The 21854-nt window shown below is 46.0% G+C and overlaps 1 protein-coding gene across 4 annotated transcripts in view; it reads left to right on the top strand.

Annotated features, from left to right (window-relative positions):
- The window catches only part of tln1 (talin 1), a 115036-nt gene that overhangs the window by 17650 nt on the left and 75532 nt on the right, over positions 1-21854 (top strand). For 2 of the 4 annotated variants that reach the window (XM_061263361.1, XM_061263358.1), the window contains exon 2: positions 13305-13378. The gene's annotated coding sequence lies outside the window, so the exon portion shown is untranslated. Of the gene's footprint in view, positions 1-13304; positions 13379-14680; positions 14783-19764; positions 19822-21854 lie in introns of those variants that run through there. The other 2 variants (XM_061263359.1, XM_061263360.1) reach the window with 2 other exon arrangements.

Genomic DNA, 21854 nt, shown 5'->3' with positions numbered 1-21854 from the left:
TTCTCTCTTCGTGTACTCTGCATCCTCTACAGCAGGTGCACTCAGACCTCGCCCTCAGCAGCACCGCTGGTTTTCACTATTCCCCTCCAATCAGGTGCTGATTAAGGCCTGGGTCACCAGCTGGGCAGGACCTCTGGCCAATCAGTGACATCAATCAGTTAACTATCAGGTAGAGAATATAAACAGCAGCTCTACGGACCACGAGGGCCAGATTTCAGTACCTCAGCTCGACAGTGTTCATCACCATAGCAGCGGGGGGCTTTCTGATTGGCCTGTAGATTAGCTGTGGCCAATGCTTCACTTTTCTGGCAATTTTCAAAACATACAGCAGGCGGGGAATTTAGAAATGTATTTAGAATAAGAAATATGCACAGTTGTTTTTGTTCAAAGCATTCAGATTCTCCGGTGCCCTAAATCACCATTCGATAAGGATTGGACCCTGCGGTGTCTGAAAAATGGTCATCGTGGGCTACGTGCTGATTTACTGGAGCATGCGTCTGACTGCGGTGTGTCCGTTTCCAGAATGCAGAGTGATGGATAGCCGTGCTTACTCCTCCGTGTCTTGGCCGGTGTCGTTTCAGTACAGAGGGTTGGAGCGGCTGTTCTTTATCGAGGCCAGATACGGGGCCCGGATCCGAGCCAAGTTCTGCCGCAGAAAGAGCTGGAGACAGAGGAGGACTGGGAAACTGTGCGATGTCTCGCGATAGTCCTCCCACTGCAACCAGTCATTACCGGCACCCGTCTAGACTACAAGACTTCCTTTCTGTCTTTGCAATCGATCAGCTTTGTCTTCTTATTGTCATATCCACAACTCAGTTTCTCTTTGTTAATGGCCGAATTGATTTTAATTTAGATGCTATGTTTTCAGATTTTTTATTCGTTCATTTATTATTCATTTATGACAGCTGCCACAACCACAGCTACTATTGGCATTAGTAGCAGCAGTACTGTTGACTTGTGGCATCGCTTGCAAATGCTCAACACCTCTGTGAGGGTATCGACTGTCTCCATCTTATGCACATAAGGGTGAGAGAAGTGGGCAGGATGAGAAACAGACCTGGCTCTGCCCTAGAGACGGAGGTGCTGCTAATGCGCAGGCGGCTCAGCTTTTCCATTGTCGCTTCACTCTTTTAATACGCCAAATTAAACAATGTCGTGAGGCCCCTTATTTTGTGGGATTCTGGAAGATATCTGGACGATATTAGTCCAGACAAAAGTAAAGGAATGTGCACATTAGCTCCGGAAGTAAGGGTGGTCGTCTGGCAGTCGGAGAGTTGCTGGTTCAGTCACCAGCTCTAGGTGTGTCGAAGTGTACCCCCAATTGCTCCCTATGAGCTGGATGGCGCCTTGCATGGCAGTCTTTGGCCGTTGGTGTCTGCAGAAATGGCAATAAGACTTAAGATGCGTAATCTCTTCAAGCCTAGTAAATGGAGACCTTCAATAATGAGTTAGCGGGAGGAGTTGGCAAGGGCACATAAATAAAAATGAGCAAAATCTAAATAGGATATTTGAATAGGACATATTTTTTGACACAGAGTGGTCACTGTGTGGAATAGCTTTCCAGGTCATGTGGAGGCAAAAAAAGTTTTCAAGACCAGGCTTGAAATGATGCTAGATACTATCTAGTTTTTAGGTAAACTAAGAATTAGGCACACTTACGTGTTATGAAAATGGTGAGCATTGTTGAGCTGGATGGCCTGTTTGTGATTATGCAGTGTCATGTTAACTAGTCACGCTCTCAGTGGCTCTGAACGTTAAAAAGGAGAAGGCCCATCCAGACACCCAAGAGCTGCAGGCTTTCATGACTTGCAAAGGCCCAGCTCAGGCGTAGGGCTGAGTTTTATGAGGAACCGCATACTGTAATTTACAGGCCTTCCTTAGCTGCTGCAGCAAAGGGTGAATTCCTCAGCATTTCTTTTCTGCTGTGTGTGCGCATGTGTGTGTATATGTGTGTATATGCGTGTGTGTGTATAAGTGTGTGTATGCGTGTGTGTGTATATGTGTGCGTATGCGTGTGTGTGTATAAGTGTGTGTATGATTGTGTGTACAGTTGAGGTACACCCCTGTAGCCCCGACGGCATTCAGAGTGGAAAAAGCAACAGTCCGTATCCTGCGCTGGGTACGCTCGAACGCTGGGGATTTACGTGCTTATGGGAGATTACTGTGCTCTATGTGGCTTGGGAAAGCTGAGGTGCAGGAAGACGTATATTTTTCGGTCAAGGATCAGGGTTTGTTTCAGAGTTTGGATTTACTGGCAAGAGAATATTCACTCCATAATATCATTCCCCTGTCACTGAAAATTCAGAAGCTAGCTGTATTTGCTCGACCAGCTTATTCTGTTAGCCAGATTTTACGCATGTTGTGTTGATCCTGTAAAAGTCTTGCCTCAAAGACTACAAATCCCACGATGCTGTGTACTGCTGAGCGGTCTGACCATAAGCAGAACGCAGCCATCGAGTGGGTGTTTAGACCGTATGACTCCATGCAAGACTCCACGGCTGTCATGGTGGGCCACATTTACTAAAGGATTGCGACTACTCTTCAAATTCTACAAAGTCACAATATCTGTATCAGATTTACCAAGTGGTCGCAATTGGTTTACATCAGCATTAGCATGTGATTTGTGGAGCGTAAATCTGCAACTTTAGTCTTGATGGAAAGTTGACTGTCCCCATTTGAGGGCAACATGCTTAAATAGGGTAGAGATTCGGAAAAGTAGATGCTATGCTATGTGTCCTGTTTAAACTCGTCCCCTATTGTTGCTTGTGGGACTGTGAGTAATTACATTAGTTATTTAGCTGACACTTTTATCCACAGTGAATTGCAGTTTATTAGACTAATTTTTTATTTAGCTGACACTTTTATCCAAAACTTACAATTGATTAGAGAAAGCAAGGGTCAATCCCCCCTGGAGCCATAATAATCAGAGATATGGTTTTCTTCTCCTATATTTATGAAAGGGCAAAAGAAGGACTAAGAGGCAGCTAAATTGGCAACCTCACTTGACAACAATTATTTTAATCTGGACACCACACATTTCCCATGTTCTGTTTTTTTAGTGCTCAGCTAAACCATGTGACCTGTCAGACACCAATAGGGGACGGCTTGTACTGTACGCTCATTCTGTATGCTGATTGACAAACACATAGCTGCCAAAATGTCCAGTTTCTTGTATTTGTTTTTAGCTTTTCTGCGCTGCATTCACTTGAGTTAAAATGTATTGAGTTGAAGGGGAAAAGTTAAAACCCAGCTAACTTTCACTCATACCCTTTTCAAACTTCTGTATGAAAATGCGCTTCTCAGAAGGAAATGCGGAACAGTTTAAATAAGGCACTGAGATCTGACCGCTTCTGAGTGCCTCTTGTGTTCTCCTTTTTCCCAGAAGAACATAAGTTCTTTCTAGTCAGATTTAACACAGGCATAACACAAGAATAGCAAACACGTGAATCTGCAGCACAATATGCTGTGCATGGAGATAAAAACGGAAAAGAAATACAGACGATGTAAAAAGGAAAAATTAAAAATAACGAAATGGTTAAATTAAACAAACTGATTACGATATAGATTAAAGTGCACTATTTTGGGTCCAACCCCAGAGACAGGTCCAACCACCCCTTTGTAAGGCATCTGAGGTGGGTGTAACCCCCTCAAAGTTGACACTAACTAGGAGTCTCCTTAGGTAAAAGCCATGCTGGACAGATTCGTCTTTCAATTTAGAGTCACAAAGTCCCATCGACTGCTCCAAAGGCTAGGGCTGTAATACCCAAAAGCTGTCTCACCATAACTCCGAGACCGCTAAAAGACCACAACCAGAGGATCTAAGGGATCTGACTGGCCCCCTACCTAAAAAGCATATGAGGTAAATAGTCAGGTGCATTGGTATTTGATTTTTTAAAAACTGTACTGCTCACTTGCGTGTTTGGTACAGCAATACGTGCTAAAAGATAAATTCTTATCAAAATCCTACACGTGCGCTCTACACAAACATTTGTGTGAGTAATTTGTTTTGTGTGTAAGTCTGGTTCAGTGTTTGCAACAGGGCTGAAATCAGGCAAATCATCACGTAGTTCAGCAGGAACTGTATACACGTAACCCTCTCTGAAATTACAAGCTTGCCATGCTGTTTGGTGGCTGCACTGCGACCAACGTCCTCATTAAATCAAGGGAATATTGTGTTTTCGGATGCAATTTACGTAACTAAACCCAAGGGAACAATATTCCGGTGAACCACTGGGTTTTTTGTTTGTTGCAGGTGTGTGGAGCTCGTAGTGTAGTATTAGTTGGAATCATTTCACAGCTGCACTCTCCGAAAGTCTGTTTTTGCGGGAGATTTTGGACAAACACTTTGCCATGTTTCTGTTCTGATGCTTGCCATGCCAGCTGCATCTGTGTTCTGTTGGAGTCAAGCATTGCTTCATGAATTGGGATTTGTGGTTTCTTAGTTTCGTATACTGCACAATTTCTTAGCAGTCAACATAAATTGACAGCTGCTGTTTGTGTAACTTATTATTATTATTATTATTATTATTATTATTATCATGCAAATATATTGTAAAAGTTGTTGTGATTTTGGAGTGCTGTTCTGCAAACAATTGCAAGAGCATTCTTTTTAAAAGCAGATCTTAAAAACAGGTCTTATCCAAAGTGACTTTCAAATATGTATTTTTTATCCAAGTCCTTTTGGTGGATATGTACAGGTAAGAATAAAGGGGTTAGGACTGCTCAAGGGTGCAACGGCAATGTCCCACCTAATAATGAAACCTGCATCATCCACACCCTCCTTACCGCGGTACACCCTAACTGCGGGACGCCCTAACTGCGGGGACACCCTAACTGCGTGAGGCTCTAACTGCAGTACGCCCTAACTGCGGGGTGTCCTAACTGCAGTACCCCCTAACTGTGGGACGCCCTAACTGTGGGACGCCCTAACTGCGGTGAGCCCTAACTGCGGTGAGCCCTAACTGCGGGGTGTCCTAACTGCGGGGCACCCTAACTGCGGGGACACCCTAACTGCGTGAGGCTCTAACTGCAGTACGCCCTAACTGCGGGGTGTCCTAACTGCAGTACGCCCTAACTGTGGGACGCCCTAACTGCGGTGAGCCCTAACTGCGGGGTGTCCTAACTGTGGTACACCCTAACTGTGGTACGCCCTAACTGTGGGGTGTCCTAACTGTGGTGCGCCCTAACTGCGATGCGCCCTAACTGCAGTACGCCCTAACTGCGGTGCACCCTAACTGCGGGGACACCCTAACTCCGGGACGCCCTAACTGCGGGACGCCCTAACTGCGGTGCGCCCTAACTGCGGTGCGCCCTAACTGCGGTGCGCCCTAACTGCGGTGCGCCCTAAATGCGGTGCACCCTAAATGCGGGGACACCCTAACTGCGGTACGCCCTAACTGCGGGAGGCCCAAACTGCGGTGCGCCCTAACTGCGGTGCGCCCTAACTGCGGGAGGCCCAAACTGCGGACTGAAGTCAGCCTGGGTTTTCTCAGGTCCCTGCTGCCTTGGATTCTTTCGACCATGAGCCAGGCATCCACATTCTTACGGCGGTTCTTACGGCGGTTGTCTGTGAGAAATGTGTGCCTCTGCTTTGTTTCATCCTCTACTGTAGTGCTGTCAGGCCTGTAGTTTGCAGGTTAGTCATTGGCTCTCCTGTTGTACTGTGTTTGCCCTGTTGGGTGGCCTGTAGCGTAGTGGTTAAGGTAAATGACTGGGACACGCAAGGTCGGTGGTTCTAATCCCCGTGTAGCCACAATAAGATCCGCACAGCCATTGGGCCCTTGAGCAAGGCCCTTAACCCTGCATTGCTCCAGGGGAGGATTGTCTCCTGCTTAGTCTAATCAATTCTACGTCGCTCTGGATAAGAGCACTTCGACACAGCCCGGGCGGGGGATCGAACCGGCAACCCTCCGACTGCCAGACGACTGCTCTTACTGCCTGAGCCATGTCGCCCCATTAATGTAGTGTAATGTAATGTAGGGTGTGAAATATTTACTGGCTCTCCTGTAGTACTGTATGTGGTATGTAGGATGTGAAATAATCATCGACTACAGCAGTCCGCCTTATACATTTTGTGTAGCGATGAGATTCACTCCAGCTCAGTGAATTCTAGCAGTGGTCCTGAGTAATTACTTTGGGGCTGTAGATCCCTTGTAGTCCCTTGGTGTGTGTTTGGATGTAAATAAAATTGCGCGGGACTATTACAGCAGAGCTCTTATCAGGCCGTCGGAATGCTGGGAATGTCCCGAGACTCAGGAATCAGATCTGGGAATGGGGTCTGCAGGGGGGGGGGGGGGGGGGGTAATGATGGCAGGGCAGGGACAGGAAGCAGCCCCGGGTGTAATGTCATGTTGTGTGTGTGTGTGTTATGTTCGTATGTTTGTGTGTGTGTGTGTGTTATGTGTGTGTGTGTATATGTGTGTGTGTGTGTGTGTGTGTGTTATGTGTGTGTGTGTATGTGTGTATATGTATGTGTGTGTGTGTGTGTGTTATGTGTGTGTGTGTATGTGTGTATATGTGTGTGTGTGTGTGTGTATGTGTGTGTATGTGTGTGTGTGTGTGTGTGTGTGTGTGTGTGTTATGTCCGTATGTTGTGTGTGTGTGTTTTATGTCCCTATGTTGTGTGTGTGTGTGTTATGTTGTGTGTGTGTGTGTGTTATGTCCGTATGTTGTGTGTGTATGTGTGTGTGTGTGTGTGTGTGTGTGTGTGTGTTATGTCCGTATGTTGTGTGTGTATGTGTGTGTGTGTGTGTTATGTCCGTATGTTGTGTGTGTGTGTTTTATGTCCCTATGTTGTGTGTGTGTGTGTTATGTTCGTATGTTGTGTGTGTTTGTGTGTGTGTTATGTCCGTATGTTGTGTTTGTGTGTGTGTTATATCCGTATGTTGTGTGTGTGTGTCCGTATGTTTTGTTTGTGTCCGTATTTTGTGTATGTTTTGTTTGTGTCTTGTGTCCGTATTTTGTATGTATGTGTGTGTGTGTGTGTGTGTGTGTGTGTGTGTGTGTGTCCGTCCATATTTTGTGTGTGTGTGTGTGTGTGTGTGAGAGTGTCAGGGGAAGGGGGGGCTGGGTGGATGGTCATTCTCCGCAGACCCAGGGCTGACCCCTGCATGTGGAATGCCATCTCTGTCCATGCAGATCTTTCCGGTCGGTGATTTAAAATGCTGCCAAATTTAGCCGCTGACAGGCGCACAAGCACAGTACATGCTACACTCTTCTGAGAAGTGCGGAGTGCAGGGGAACCTGTCGGGAACCAGACTTTTTTGCAAAAAGAAAAATAACTTATTTCCTTAATGCACTGTAACATTTGCGAAATGTCAGACCACTGAATTAATTTCAGAGGTCATAACTGGCAAGAGTTTTCAGCAGTGTTTTGACACCCAATGCTTGAGCATGTAATGGTGAGTCACGGCACTATTACGAATTCCCCTGCCATCGATACTCCTGCTGGGAGGTCTGTTCATGAGCGTGAGATGAGACTTTCTAACTGAGGGGGGTGCATATCAGGCCAGGGGGATATTAGCTAGGCCTATTAAACAGGCTTGAGCTAGTCTGGATGAAAACAGTTTTGCTGTGCACCCAGCTTGGGATCCATTCCATTTACATGTAGTCAGTAATCAGGAAATTAATTTAAATTCAATTCATGAATTAAAAATGCTCGTCATTTTCTTTGATCTTATTTTATTGATCGAGTCAAATGAATGTTGGTTATTCTCCTAAATTGGGTTGAGTTGAAATGGAATTGGCCCTGAACTCAGACAGTGGCGCCTGCTCCTGCCGGTCTTGTGACCCCCGGACTGAAAGAGGAGTGGAAACGCACGCTAGATGTTGGCGCATATGAGACTTTCTGGATGACAACCAGGAGATCATTTCAACGGCGCATATCCTCTTCGTATCCCGTAGTACGCCGGTGACCCGCAGCCCGGCAACCAACCCGGAACGCGCCTTCCGCGTTCACGCCGTCTGAGAGAAACGCTCGATCCGTCCTTTTTAAATCATCCTCCGTGGCCTTGTCGCGTGGCCTGTTAATTACAGTTCTCGTTGCCTAATTAGCAGCTTCCATGCCGCCGGGGCCTCGTTTGGCGGCGGAGCGGAGGAGCGGCCGGACGCCTGCAGAGATACGGTGACCGCGGCCCCACCGCGCTTCCTGTCACCGCTGACACGCGATCTCACGAGTAAACACGTTAAATCAGTCTGTGCCCGCTGACAGGGCAGGAGCCTCGGCAGAGTGTGCGCAGAGATACGAGACGGCTTGCCGCCGAAACGCGTCAGTTACTGGACTGAACTGCCTTTTCTTTTTTTACTTTCCACCTCAGCCATCAGGGGGGAAAAATAGTTGTTTCTGTTTCTCCTTGATGGGGGGGGGGGGGAGACCAAAATAACATGACAGCATTTGTTTTTTTAGTTGTTTTTTTTAAACAAAGTGAAATATATCCAGTTTAGTTTCTGCTGCTGAAGCTAGTTCTTTATCTGCAACACAAAGATAACACTGGTCAAAATCTTACCTGATCAGTTTTGCACTGGCAGTTTATTGACAAGTATTGAATCAACCTGAATGGTGGACTTGTCTGTGTTATTTCATATCTGTATCGGTTCAGAAATACCGAACCGTGTTTAAAAAAAAAAAAAAATTTTAGGCAAAGCCAAAAAAAAAAAAAAATGGAGCTACTATTAGGTCATATCACAAAATATGTTTTTTTTACTGATTTAAAAAATGTATTGTGTCATTCTACTAAAATGTCTTTTTGTTCTTTGGACCGCAGAAAAAACGTTCAGTATTTGGCATTGAGCTATGGATGCTCTGAGGTGATATCATCTGCTTTTTCCAAAATCAGGAGTTTCACTGTAATACTTTATTTAATCTCAAAAAGGTTCCTTTCCAACTACCATCCCAGGAATAATAGAATATTACTGGGTGAAGGACATCCAGAACTATAAAAAATAACACACAGGGGAGCCACAGTCTTAAGTCCTGAGCTGCAAAAACAAGACGTCTATTCAGGGCGCATTTGCATAGTGGAAATAATTCTTTCTGTAGTAGCCACACTGTGAAAAGGTCAGTTTTAATCTAACTTGTGCTGGACTGAAATATATTCTCTTACCCTGCGCAATTTACTGCATCTGAAGCAGTTGAAAATGCAGTGCATCGCAGGCTCTGATGGTAAAAGTGAATGCATTGTTACCCCCCTCCCCCCATCCTGATTTAGGAAGACGGGTCACTTTCTACTCTCAGTTCTCGCTCTGACTCAGGTTGGCGATATGTCTGGACTTTGGCGGGTTTTGTCGGTTTACGTCCCGGTCATCCTGCAAGTGCTTCCTGTTCGGGGTCTCGGGAGGGGGGGGAAATCCGGATTCCCTACCCTCTACCCAGCTCTGGGACCAGATGAGCACCTGTGGTGCTATGTCACTGACAGGAAACAGGATGGCATCACAGACTCTCCCGATCCATTGGCTCCCTGTTCTTAACGCTGAAGGTTCTGTCCCCCAATCAGTGAAGCCGAACAATTGCAGTTTGATGCATCTCATGAATATTATTTACAGGCTGTGGCCAAGCGCTACTGTATATTGCACGAAAGGATGTTGTGTTTTGTAATGTGCATTGGTATCAGAGCCTCCTGCAGTTAACAGGAGGAGTGGGCTGACTGAATGCTTGAGTTGATTATCTGGTGAATCTTTAGAGTCTGTGGCCTGTGTTCTGTCTGGTTTCACTTTGAATTGTGTGTTGAGTAAGGTGTTGAACGGCGTTTCTCGGGGGGGGGTCATTGCAGACTGTTATTTAAGTTGTTCCTTTTAGAGTGTCTCTGCCCGGAAATGATAATGATCTGCGTACCAGACGCTCTAGCATCCACTGACAGGTGTGACTCCAGATTTGGACAGAATGCGTATGGAGTGACTCTGTATTTCACCCTCAGTGTGACTCCAGATTTCGAGTGAGCACGCAGGGTGGCAGGGTATAACGGTGTATTTGTAAAAATGCGCATTTTAGTCTGAAGAAACATATTTCGAGACTTTTACACCCGCGCCATGCTGTCATTTGTTCTCTGACGGCAGTGGAATCAGTAACTTTCTTACTGTGGTAAAGAAAGTGTTTGGATTTAAGGGCAAAGTTATCCACATTTCAGTGAAGTATTCAGTATTCTCTCTAAAATTGTGTGAAAATGTACTTATGTGCATTTGTTTGTGTTGTGCTCCACACGTCAGGGTGAACAAACCAAAAGTAAAAAGCAGCAAGCTGCTCCTCCTCGACACAACTTGAAATATCACTTTTGATATGCAATCTTTGTTTTCGTTTTGGATTTATGTCTTTTTCTACCAAGCAGACCCTCCCTTCCTTCTGTGTAAACTCTTAATTGCACAGGATGTGCAGACCCTGGCCGGGGGAGAGCACCGTGCTCTGTGCTCCGTCTCTCTCCAGATGGCGAAAATTCCCTTTTATGGCATTCGAGGGCTGTTGAAACAGGAAATGACATCACCACACCGCTGAGGCGGAGCGCCGAAAGAGTGTAGCTGTTACTATTCGGTGGCATTCCAAGCCGAGTGACTCGCTGCTGGCCGGAAAATGAATCCCGACGCTTAAATCACCTAGACCAAAACAAAAATAGCACAGACATCAGAGCTGCGATCGAGGTGTTATTGCATCTACGATACGCCGAATGATTGGCTTGAACTAAAATAAATGGTTGGCCACTTACTGTTTTAGAGCTGTGTTGAATGATGTAGGAAAATTAAATATGCTGGTCTTTAAACTTGCTTAGGGGCTGAGAAGGCAGTTTAAGGATAAGAGACTGGCACTTGGGAGAACTGAGTCATTAAACAGATGAACCAGTTTAGACTGTGTGTGCGTGTGCGCATGTGAATTTGTGTATGTATGTGTGTCAGACTTTCTGTGTGTGTGTGTAGATGTATTTATGCATGTGTGTGTGTGTGGGTGTGAGTGTGTGTGTGTGTGTGTGTGTGTGTGTGTGTGCGCGCATGCATTTGCACATTTATGTTTATATTTGTGTGCGTGTATGTGCACACGTGTCTGGATCCGTGTGTATGCGTCATTCCCAGGGGCTGGTCATATGGAGCTGGTTACGTAGACACAGTCCCCCCCCTCCAGAACCTGTCTGTGGAAGAGTCTCCTCTGTCAGGCTGGGCACTGGTGGGTCGATGGACTGGCCCGGGGGGGGGGGGGGGGCCTCCACACTTACACTATATGAAGTCTTTATAAGGAGACTGGCATTGACTCACACAGTGACATTAGGTCCGTCTGCATTTGACATTTTTTTTAAACGTACTCACGGAACCTGCAGGAAATATCTTCAGCTGGCTGCCCAGGCAGTGAGTCACTAAAGTGGATTAATGGCGGCTCACTATTTTAAAGCTGCAGGCTTAGCACGGTGTGAAAAATGGAACCGTTTTTAATGTAGGCTGACCCACTGGCACTTAGAAAATAACCAAAAATCTGCTGAGTTTCATTTCTGCTGACCTTACGTTGTCTTTCATGGGAGTGGAATGCAACACCAATCACAAAATCGAGTTTACATTTTCTCCAGTCATGTAAGACCTAGGCTTGCCTATGGGTGGTTAGGCCCTACATTTATTAGAAGTACATTTTTAGCTGGAGAAACTGTTATTTATTTATTTCTTAAAACAAAATTAGTTCCAAAATTTGCCATCTGTGTCCTGGAGCTTATTTCTGCTGTGGGCAATGCTCTGCATAGATGAAATGTTCTGAGAGTATTCTTAGCTCTTATGTGTCCAATTTGTAAACGGGCAAGCTAAAAGTAAAATATCTCTCTCTGGTGGCCCTTCAAGGGTTATGGTCACAGCTACCATTTCATTGTCACAGTAAGTGTTAGTAATGTTCTGTTCGAAAGCAATTTCAAGCTTCGGGCAATTCTGAGCTGAGCACTCATTCTAGAAGTGCGACGGTGCATCCACCGCAGATCTCTGTCCAAGCCTCTGGCAAGCGCTGCCGGTCCACGGCTCATTTCAAACGGCACATTTTACACGCTTGTGAGAGAATGTGAGGCTCTGTGCGAGAATTACCCTACACGGGGGAAGATAATCAGGCTCATGTCGAGAAGCAGAGCTGGCGTGTTAAGGTGTGATTCACCGTTTAGTGAGTTTTTACTTTGTGTTTTTCTGACCAGTGCTTGCAGTCAAATCCGTCTGTCTGTGTAGGATTGTGTATAACACACATGCACACATGTACACACAAGCGCACGTTTGTAAGCGCACAAAAACATACACACTAACATACACACACAGTCTTCAGAGATAAACCTTTGGAAAGCTGCTGGTTGTAAATTCTATCCGTTCCTTACACACAGGGTTGGACATCTGCCCAAAACGCATGCACAAATGACTATTTTTCTCTCCACTGTTTGCAAAGCTGAGTGCTAGTCTGTAACATTCTGTTGTCTCAAACGGTACAGAAGGCGGAAAGAGAACCCTCTTGATTCACCCACAAATGACATTTTTTAGAATTTGCTATTTTATGTCATTTCATCTGATTAAGTATACGGCCAAAACAATCCTGGGAAAAGTTTGGTTGTACCTTCTTACAACACAATTGTGCCGAATATAATTTTATTGATTTTAACATATGTGACAGATTTTCATAAGTGTTTACCTCGTATTGCTTTGCCATTCATTTTGGTTTTATCACTGGATTATTAATCATGAGTTTCCCGGAACAGCACATTGGTAGTATATAATATAAGTGTCACTTCAAACTTTGCCAGAAAGGCACCTCATATATTACAGTGACAAGCCCCTGCTTTCTGTGACCCGGAGTTAGTCAGATGTTTGTCTTTTCCGATAAGAAGCAATTGAGAAATAAAAGCCCTTTTTTCCGCAGGACGTGACGAAGCACAGCTGCTTTTGAACAAACGGTCGTACTGTTTCACAGAAAAGGCGCCAGCACCCACCTGGTGGTTAATGCAAGCCGTATGAGCCACGTTATTGCATTGAAATATATGGGAACACACTGCATGTGAACTGGTTTGGGTAGGATCACCCTCTCTGGGTGCTTTCTTGCTCATTCCCCGTCCCTTTCAGTGTCCTGATAGAGAGACCTGCACCATACAGTGTCAATCAATATGGTAAAGAAATCTATTGGATTAGCATTGAATTTCAATTTTGATGTCTGTTTCCGTTCCGTTTAGTCAGTTATGTGGTATTTAGTCTCCTGACAGTGCTTACAGTCGGTCCGTCTTTTAGAAACTGCAAGTGTTTGAAACACTGTGTGAGCCATTTTGTCATGGGTGAAACTGTGCCTGTTGGCCAGGATTGTAATCTCAACCGTCTTTCTCCAGGAGTCCAGCAAGGAGACCCCCGAACGTGAGCGTATACTGGGAGGACATCTCCCATTGACACAAGTTTCCATCAGGTATGGCTCTTACTGCACAATATTACTGCTACTACGACTACTGCTACTAATACTAATAACAGTGATGATGGTAATGATTATGAATTTTATTTATAATATGTTTTTTCTTACATTATTTAAAATTAGTAGTGCTTGCTTGCTAATTGCTCAACATATTGCTCATTTGTACTGACGCTAAAGTATATCCTGAACGTGAACACTGAGCTCAGCTTCTCCTTGAGAAAAAACAGCCTCACTGTCCGGCAGGCTCTGCGTATTTGCTTCCTGCTTGGTCAGAATCGTAGTGTGACGGTTTCAGTGAAACCCACAGACCTTTCGGGCACGTGGACACAAAGCAGACGGGAGGGAACGGCGTGTGTTATTAGCGTGTGTTATTAGCGTGTGCTATTAGCGTGTGTTATTAGCGTGTGTTATTAACGTGTGTTATTAGCGGTTGCCTGCGAGGGCTGTGTGTCGGCTCTGATAAAGCTCAGACAAAGCCTCGCGTGCCGGTCGTTAACCAGAACGACCGGCACGCAGCGGATCGTTTAGCGGCTGTTCTGCGGCGACGTGCAGAGTCCTGCGCTGTCTTCCAGGCGTGGATGGCCAGATCGTTTAGCGGCTGTTCTGCTGTGACGTGCAGAGTCCTGCGCTGTCTTCCAGGCGTGGATGGCCGGATCGTTTAGCGGCTGTTCTGCGGTGACGTGCAGAGTCCTGCGCTGTCTTCCAGGCGTGGATGGCCGATGCACACTGGTCCTCATCCTTTCCATCAGCACTTGTCCTGTGTCGGGTTCGGCAGACTGCTGATCAGTGCCTGCGACACAAGGCGTGTTTGTGTAGTGAGCCGTGCATTCTGGGTATCCTACACCAAATATTGTTCATTAGTGTGCTCCACTATGGCTGGCTTGCTCATGAAGGGTTAGAGTTCAAATATTTTGATGGGAAGAAGGCCTATACTGACCAGACCTGGGTCCAATACGGAATTGCTTTGGCTTCTAATTATTTTATTTTATCTTGCCTGATGCAATTGAGCCAACCAAAAGGACCCAAACGGTGGGGGTTTTGAGAGTATTTTATAGGTACACCAGACACACCCAGTAAAGTGTGGAAAAGTTTTAGAATCCAAAACAATTAGATATTTGACCCAGCTGTGAGCCTGGCTTGCTGACTAGTGAGACGAAGCTCCCAGCACAGGTATGCCATTCATCAGAGGAGCTGGTGTTGAGTGTGAAATGTGGGCACGGTGTGGTAATCCCATTCCAGTGGGAACCTGCTCTCCCCCGGGAGTTCACACTTAAGTGCTCTTTGTCTTCCACATTTGAGGAGCTGATTGGCTGTGTGCCGAGTGCCCGGTGCGAAGTCGGAGGCAAACGGCTGTCTTAAGCAGGAACCTGTGGAAACACGTCGGAAAAGCAAAAACCAGCGGTGCGTTCTGTTCCGATCGCCGTCCCCTTCAGCACCCTGCGGCTTTTTCTCTCCTTCCGAGTGACGGGTTTCCCGTTTTCCAGTATTTCCAACGCGGGAAGGGCAGGATGTTGGAGCTGGCGGCCGGGAGGTGGTGGGTGGCGTGTCATCTCATTGTTCCCTGGCTTTCGATTGGCCGCTCCCCTGTGAGCTCCCCTGGACATGCAAGGCCCCTTCCTGTACGGTGGAGAAATCCGTCACGCTGAGACATGACAAAAGCTGCCCGGTTCAACAACAAAGCAAAGGTCGCCACGAGGTCGCATTCTGGACGTGTTGGCCCTGAGCTTTTGAGTAATCCCTTCCAAAAAATACAGGATTTCCAAAAGGTGCTTTTAATCCTTTGTTTAGGCTGGGAAAAGTGATAACAGAGTGTCTTCAGAGTCACTGACTGCAGTGGGAAATGCTCCAAATATCCAGCATACCTGCAACAAGAAAAACAACAATAATACGTGGAAAAAAACTTTAAATATTAATATTAAGTTTTGTTTGCTCTAGTACACACTCTACACCAGAGTTGAGTAGCGCTATGTGACCATTGTCTGGTTAACGGACATGCAGAGTTTAGGTCTGCTTCTTCCACCCATGTCCAAGTTAGCCCCAAGCACCTCTCACTGTTACAATCAACCCCGAAACATATTGGCACAATCCTCCCCTTCCGCAATGGAATGGTATGTTTATCGTGACCCTTGCAAAGGGTTCATGTGAACTCCTGCTTTTCCCTCTGCGTATGGGTATGGCTGGCCAGGTAGCTTCAGTCTGACGTGTGCAGTAAGTCTTCGGTACGAATGAGGAATAATATCTGACTGCTATAAGAACAGTCTTATTTCATTTAATCAGTCATTTCAACTTACTGTAAAAGCCAGGCAGAAGCTGGGATTGGTATGTGTGTGCAGCAATGCACGGAGAAAAGGCCATCTGGTGAGGAACTCCAGGTCCGTTATCCGCCGACAGACGGGCAGTACCATCAAAAGGTGTCGTGGCCCAGCACCGTATGAAATGACTTTGCAGTGGAGCCTGTGGTTTTGTTTTGTTTTTTTGCTAGCTGCCTGTACGCATGTCATGTCGTAATTGGACACACAGGCCGTTGTCAGTCCCAGTGAAGCCATGGCAGGACTGACGGTTGCTAACAAGCGTGTGGAAATCGCCTTGTCTGAGACGCGGGAAAGCAGAACGTGTTTCCAGCCTGCTGCTGCAGAGTATATATAGCAGCGCCCCCCCCCCCGCAGCGTCTCTCCCCCCCCACGCTGCGCTTCTGTGAAAGGCCCCGACGCTGAACCAAGACCAGCCGTCTTCCATTCCAGTTTGGTTTTATTGCTGTTTGTGCTTTGTCTGTCCTATCTTTTTTAATTTTGCGTTGAATGGCGGTTTTTGTGCGTCTGGCTGCAGTGGGAGCCCTCAGCAGAAGGGTGGCCGCATTCTTGGAGCGGGGCTGAGGTCGCTGACCCCAGAGCCGGATCCTTTTCCGGGCGTGGGCCAGAGCCAGGGCCAGGCCTATTTATACCACACGGGCAGGGCGGGGCCTATGACTGTCTCTCTCTCCCCCTCTCTGTCTCTGTCTCTCTCTCTCTCCCCCTCTCTGTCTCTGTCTCTGTCTCTGTCTCTGTCTCTGTCTCTGTCTCTGTCTCCGTCTCCGTCTCCGTCTCCGTCTCCGTCTCTGTCTCTGTCTCTCTCTCCCCCTCTCTCTCCCCCTCGCTCTCTCTCTGTCTATCTCTCTCCCCCTCTCTCTCTCTCCCCCCTCTCTGTCTCTCTCCCCGTCTCTGTCTCTCTCTCTCTCCCCCTCTGTCTCTCTCCCCCCTCTGTCTCTCTCTCTCTCCCCCGCTGTCTCTCTCCCCGTCTCTGTCTCTCTCTCTCTCTCCCCCTCTGTCTCTCTCCCCCCTCTGTCTCTCTCTCTCTCCCCCCCTCTGTCTCTCTCCCCCCTCTGTCTCTCTCTCTCTCTCTGTCTCTCTCCCCCCCTCTCTCCCCCTCTCACTCCCCCCCTCTCTCTCTCTCTCTCTCTCTCCCTCCCTTCCCACCGCTCACTGTCTCGAGGGAAGGGGGAAGGAAAGCCAGAGCATCTTTCAAACATATCAGTGCTCCCTCCGCCACCAGAGATAGGCGAACCCGAAACCGCAATAATAATCGCTGTCGAGCGTGTTTTTGGAAGAGGTGCTGTTGTACGCACGTTCCATCCCCCCCCCCCCCCCCCCCCTCCCCGAAGGGCTCCTAGAAGCGTAGGAGCAGGAAGTGGAGGCTCAAAAATGGCCAGCGCTGATCTTCCAGAGGCATACGGATGTAAAACACCTCTATCTGTTAAAGTGATATAGCGTCAGGCCTGTGGATAAACGCTTATGCTGCGCACTGGTAGCGTGTATCACACATTCTCATTAAGATTTAATTGCAGATTTTCCGCTTAAGTTAACTCTGCTGGCTTCTTGCTTTTTGTTGATAGGCCTTGAGGTATTTCTTTGATTTAAGTCGCTCTTTTTGATGTCAGCAAGAGGGAATGTTATTATCTTTCATTTATGACATCAGTGGGTGATAACTTGCAAAATTAGACGGCACGGTTTAATTGGATTAATTTTTAATGAGTTAATTTTAGAAAATCGCATGGGCTGGGGATCCGGTTGGTTGGTAGATTAATGAAAATGCAGCACCTGCAGTGCTAAGTTAATACTGTAAATTCTTCCAAGTCTTTCCCTGGAAATTTGGGAAAACAATCGCAGGTGTTCCTGAATGCTCGGCGGAGCTTCCCAGAAGGAAGTCTGGTGTTTTCGCCATGTCCAGAATAATAGTGAACAAGAGAGAGTGTAAGCAATGCTTCCCTTTATTAAAAAAGGTTAATGAGATTATTTACTAATCTGAGTATATCACACCACTGCAACCCAACAAAGAAAAGAATGCTTAAATTTGTAAACCCAGTGGAACATTTATTTTAACCGTATTTCGATAACACTGAAGCAACAGTCTTCACTCCAGGTATGTCAATTCCAACTCCTCATCCTCGCTAGCATAGCAAACAACCACCGGTTTTCCCTCTTATTTTGAGCTTTCCGATTACTGCTTAATTTGTTAAAAAAAAAAGGAAACGTATTTGTTTTGCGCAGTTGTCACTTCTTAAATTACCCCAACCTCATAATCCAGAAAGAGAGAATCAGGGAGAGAGAGATGAAGAGAGAGAGCGAGAGACAGATAGAGGGATAGATAGATGGGGAGATGGAGAGCGAGATGGTGAGGGGGGAGAGAGAATGTCCCCTTGCAGGAAGGAAGAGTGACATTGTTAGCAGTGCAGCTGTGACTGAAATAAATCATTCAGCAAGGCTTCCGCTCTCAGTTTTAACTTCACTGCCACTGACCACACGAGCCCAAAGGCTATTCCCGTAACGTGCTGTGAACCAAAGACTTCAGCGGCCATTACATTAACACATTCAGATATCTCAGAAAGCAGAACTAGATTAAAATTCAAGAGCTTGGGTGCAGCCTGTAGAGCACTGACCGCATGCTCATTGCGAGCCGCGACGTCGGCGGTTCCAATCCGACCGTCTGACAATTTGTCGCATGTCTTTCCCTCTCTCTCGCTCTCTCTCTCTCCCTCTCTCCCCCATTCTTCCTGTCTCTCTATACTATATACTGTCCAATAAAGCTGAAAAGGCCGGAAAAAAAAAAGAGCTCACAATATGGTGCTTGCATGAATTAAATTAATTAAAAATTAACCGTGTCACTGTGACATGCACAGTGCTTATTTCTGGAAAGGAAATTGACCCAAATTTCCTGGGACGACCCTTAAACCAAAGCTTGAGTATAAAGTATATAATTGTTCTGATATACTCTGTTAATCCCTTACCCAGATACCCAGCGACTTCAGGTCAGATTTATCTCAGGCCTAGTAAACCATGTCCAGAGCTCATACCCAGAACAGTGAGCGTAGCCCTGCATAAAGCCATACATACTGAAGCCATCCCCTCGGGAATGAAACCTGCAACTGCCCCATTACAAGCCCAGTTCCCTTATCATTGTACTGGCCTACCTCAATATCCGAATGCTCTGATAGAATAACCTTTTAATGCATGCCTTTTAAAATTTTATTTTATTAAATGCCAGTTTCCGGTGTCTTCCCGAGAAAACAAAGTAGGATTTTCTTTGATTATGCCCTAATTGGGATTTGTTTGAATCAGGTCACAGATGCACTGTATATCGATTGGTGGCACACAGATCAGTGTAGAGCGGATTGGTCGATTGATCTTATTGCACTTTCCTATCAGTGGCCACTCTCCTGAGTAAATGAGCTGGAATGAGATACAGAATAAAACTGAAAGCAAATACAGAGTATTGATCCACCCTGCCTCAGCAGCATGCTACTGCAGCGTATGACTGTTGTGTCTCTCGCCTTATGTCGCGGCCCTGATGTTGTTTAGAGCGTACGTCCTGTCTCGCGTGCTTCTGCACGTGCTCAGATGGACCGCGGTGGGAGTCGGCAGAAGAATGTGCAGTGGAATTTCTCCAGCTGAGAATCGGGGGAGAAAGCCCAGCTTTGACGCGTCACGCTGGTTATTTTGGCTATCTTCTCGGTGCCCTGGAAGTTAATCGCTCTGATGTACGTCTCCGCTCCCGGGTCAGGCTGTGTGTTGCTGAACGGTTTTTTTCATAGCTCCAGGCTCCGCGGACTCCTTTTGTGGTCTCCATATTTATCCTCCCGGGGCTGTAGGACATTTCATTAACTGTGTTTAATTGGGGTTGTCTGAACTTCCGCAAGCTTCTCTGCCTTTTCATGAGCTGAACAGCGAATTTCAGAGTACCAGAATTTCTTATTTATTTAGCATTTGGAAGCTTAGTGTTGCTCTTGTAACATTTTGGGTTTCCTTTGAGGAACACTATGTGAAGAACTTCAGCAATTTCGATAACTGTCGAAACTCAGCAGGGGAATGAAATGCAAGCTTTGAGATTTTATTGACATTTTTCCAGAGTGGGAGAGGAGGCAGACTGAACACACTTTGCAGGAGGGACATCAAACAGGACTGTGTGAGGTGTGTGAAAGAACGTAGTATTACAGACCGAAGGGGTATGTGAAAGACGTTGCTTTTATCTTTCAGGATGAAACTTGGTGGTCATGTGTTTCACCCTTGGACACGCCGTGCCCTAACTGTAAACACACACACAAACACACACACGCAAGTATGTCCACATACACATTACGAATGCAAACATTGCGCTCTCAACCACACACATTGAGGCACAAGCACACGTGCATGCTCACAGACACACAGACACACCGTGCGCACACATACACATGTACACTGTGCTCTCATGCACATATCTATGCGCTGCCTCGCTGAACCTGTGTGGCGAATGGGGGTTTTATTGCTCTGTCCTGCTGAGACCAGGGATTTGTACGTCGCCCCAGGATGTGAGGAAAAAAAGATTGGTCATTATTTTAGGCAGGTTGCTACAGGACCTGGATTTCATGGTGCTGTGTGAATAAAAGGTGTTTTGAAACGCATGTGCGGGTATACTGAGAGAAGGTGTGCATTATATTAACAGCTGTGTGTGTGTGTGTGTGTGTGTGTGTGTGTGTGTGTGTGTGTGTGTGTGTGTACATAACCACAGACCGTTTTAGCAGGACCGGATCTTGTCATGTCTGTTGATCATCTGTTCCACTGCTCTAGTGGTTTCATAGTGGTTTTATTTGGCCCAATATCAATGGCAGTCAGTAATTTGGATGCATAAGCCTACGCATTTTGTTCCAAGAGATGAAAAAACATTGCATGTATGAGTTAACAGAGGAGTAGCCTGCTAAACCACACAGCCGCACGCTCTATTATCAATGCATGTGTATGTTTATAAGGAGCGTCAAATTTTATAGAGCATCTTGGCAATGTCTTAGTGTCACGACATCTCGTGTAGAAGCCAGCATCTCTAATTCAAACAACACTGATCGACCAGCTTTTTGACTATTATAAACTTTGTTCAAATAGCAGGTTTGTTTGTACTTTTTAGGCTACAATGTAAACTGTTTTTGGTGAAGTTTATGTAATCTGATACAATGTTGGCATTGGCAAGGCATCACTCTGATGGTGGTATCAGCTGCCTGACTCAAAACCATATCATAGCAGGTGGCAGAAAGTGTGGACAATGTACAGTCAGTGATTAGGTAGACCTGTACCCCAGCTTGTTAGTGCAAATATTTAATCAGCCAATCATTTGGCAGCAACTAAATGCATAAAAGCGTGCAGTTGTGGTCACGAATTCCGCTGTTTTTCAGACCAAATGTCAGAAGAAATGTTATCTAAGTGGATTTGACCATGGAATAATTGTTGGTGCCAGTCAGGGTGATTTGAGTATCTCAGAAACTGCTGATCTCCTGGGATTTTCCACACACAACATTCTCTAGAATTTGCAGAGAATGGTGCAACAAACAACATCGTCAATGAAAGAGATCAGAGGAGAAGGGCCAGACTGGTCAAAGCTAACAGGAAGGTGACAGTAACGCAAATAACCACACACTACAACAGTGGTATGCAGAAGAGCATATCTGAACACACAACACGTCAAACTCTAAGTGGATAGGCTCCCACAGCAGCAGACCAATAAGTCTAATAAATTCCTAATAAAGTGCTCATTTAGTGTATGTCTGTCATGTGAAACACAAAATACTCTTTTGACTCTTTAGATACTGGTTAGTTATGAAAAACGCACACTTCTTCAGACCCCTGATAATTTTCAATAAAACATGTTGCCAACCAATACGATATCATGTTAAAGAAATATTTTTTTTGGCAGTGTTTTTTAGGAAGTATCTAAAAGGCGAAGGAAATGCGTGTGGTCTTATCAGGCGCTACTGGAACAGGGTTAATGAAATGTTTTCTTGTTTATCTGACTCAAAAAGCTCCTCTGTTCTAACAGTTCAACAAGGAACTGCAAATGTCCACCAATAGTGTGGCTCTATACGATCTCTATCTATCTGTGTAGACGCGGACACAGACATGCGTGTCTGGCCTTCACCACACTAGCCTACAATGATACGTTCCTCATCTAAAGACACCAAACAGTGTATGTGGGA

This window comes from Conger conger, chromosome 12 (assembly GCF_963514075.1).
Source record: "Conger conger chromosome 12, fConCon1.1, whole genome shotgun sequence".
NCBI classification, from domain to species: Eukaryota; Metazoa; Chordata; class Actinopteri; order Anguilliformes; family Congridae; genus Conger; species Conger conger.
Note: the sequence above shows the minus strand (reverse complement) of the source record. Positions and strands in the feature narration are given on the sequence as shown.